Here is a 1611-nt window from a genome sequence, read left to right as displayed (position 1 = left end):
TCAGCGTCCTGAGACTTGCCTCCTCTTCTGCTCTGAGGAGTGCTCGACTTTTATCTACATTCTTGTTGCCACCAAGTCTTTCATGAATCTGTCTTAGAAAGATTTCTTTTTATGGCTGTTGAAAACAATTGAATCCTCCAAAGGCATACCTCGTGTATTTAACAGACTGCTACCTTCCTTTAACATGCCAGGACCACAGAACAAGGACAAGTGTGATGCACTTCCTGGGCCAGTGGGCAGCGGAGAGACACATGTAGATGAGACTCGGCATACAGTTTCCTACAGACCTGGAATCACCCACCACCTGATTGGCTCTATGACCTTAGGCAGGTGGTTTACTCTGAGTGAGCACAGGGACATGAAGTTTTTTGAACTTTTATTTATTTACAAAATACTTAATTGTGCTACAGCCTTGAGCCATTCCAAGGATTTTATAAAATTTAACCAGTTTACTTGTTATTTTTTTAAGTACTTAATTTTAACTTACATAATTTTGAGTATTCCTGTTTTATACTGAGGCACAGCGAGGGTCACATGCCCACAGCCACACAGTAAAAAGATGAAAAGAGAATGTGTACAAAATGCTTGTCATAGGCCTTGCTCCCTAGTAAGAGCCAGACGCAGGCTGTTATTTTCGCAATTGTGCTATCACAGGGACATAGGTGCTGCTGTGGGTGTTTATAGAGGGAGGAAGGTGAGAGCCTGTTGAACTGTTTCCTGGTTTGAAACCTAAATCCCATTTTATTGTGAGGATTCCAATGAGTTTGTAGCACCTTTTCTTTGCAGTCCCTCCACTGGGTCTTCCTAGCTGTTCCATGAGGTCGTCTCTAGGGCTCGGGGTGAGGCTGTTCCCAAGGTCATAGAACCAGTATTCTAGTCACCACCCTGCTCTGCTCTGCACACCCCTCTTTGTGCCTCATACACACTCACAAGCTAAAGCTTCTTACTCTAGGCCTGGGGCTCAGGTGGCCCTTCTGCAGTGTCACTTGCATGGCTCCATTACATACTGCTCGATCGCTCACATTTTTTTAACTTGGTCAGAGGGATGTTCTTCCTCACCTCATTTGACATTTGCTGGAAATTCCCCCGTTGGACCAGGGCTGAAATGAGTTCCATGGTTTTGGGTGCCTAAAATGAAAGCACTGCTAGTTGCTTCTATGTGGTCAACACCAAAATTGCACTAAATACCACCTGTGAAAGGGGGTCAGGGAGACCTGGGGGAATCCTGTGCTCCAGGCTCTCCTTTCTTCCATGGATTGGCTCTGGAAATGGGGTGTGATGTTGGGCACTCTCCCCCACAGATGGCAGATCCCAAGGGCCCTTGATGATGGAGGCTGTGCCTCGAGGTCAGGAATGCATCTGGGTAGATATGAGTGAATGGGTCCTTTGAGCCACCCTCTGAGGCCCAAACCCAGTTTCCTGGAGCTCCTGAATGGACATCTGTCGAAGAAGGGCCATTGACCAGGGTTGCCTTGTGACTGACTGTCACAGAGTGAGTGGTCCAACACTCTGCACTTCTGGTTTAGGGTATGCAGCATGAAGGCAATGCCTTGCTTACACAGCTTTTCTGAATCTTGCTGCAATCTTCTGAGAATTGTCTGCCCCATTTTT

This window comes from Suricata suricatta, chromosome 14 (genome assembly GCF_006229205.1).
Source record: "Suricata suricatta isolate VVHF042 chromosome 14, meerkat_22Aug2017_6uvM2_HiC, whole genome shotgun sequence".
NCBI classification, from domain to species: Eukaryota; Metazoa; Chordata; class Mammalia; order Carnivora; family Herpestidae; genus Suricata; species Suricata suricatta.
This window is presented reverse-complemented; position numbering follows the sequence as displayed.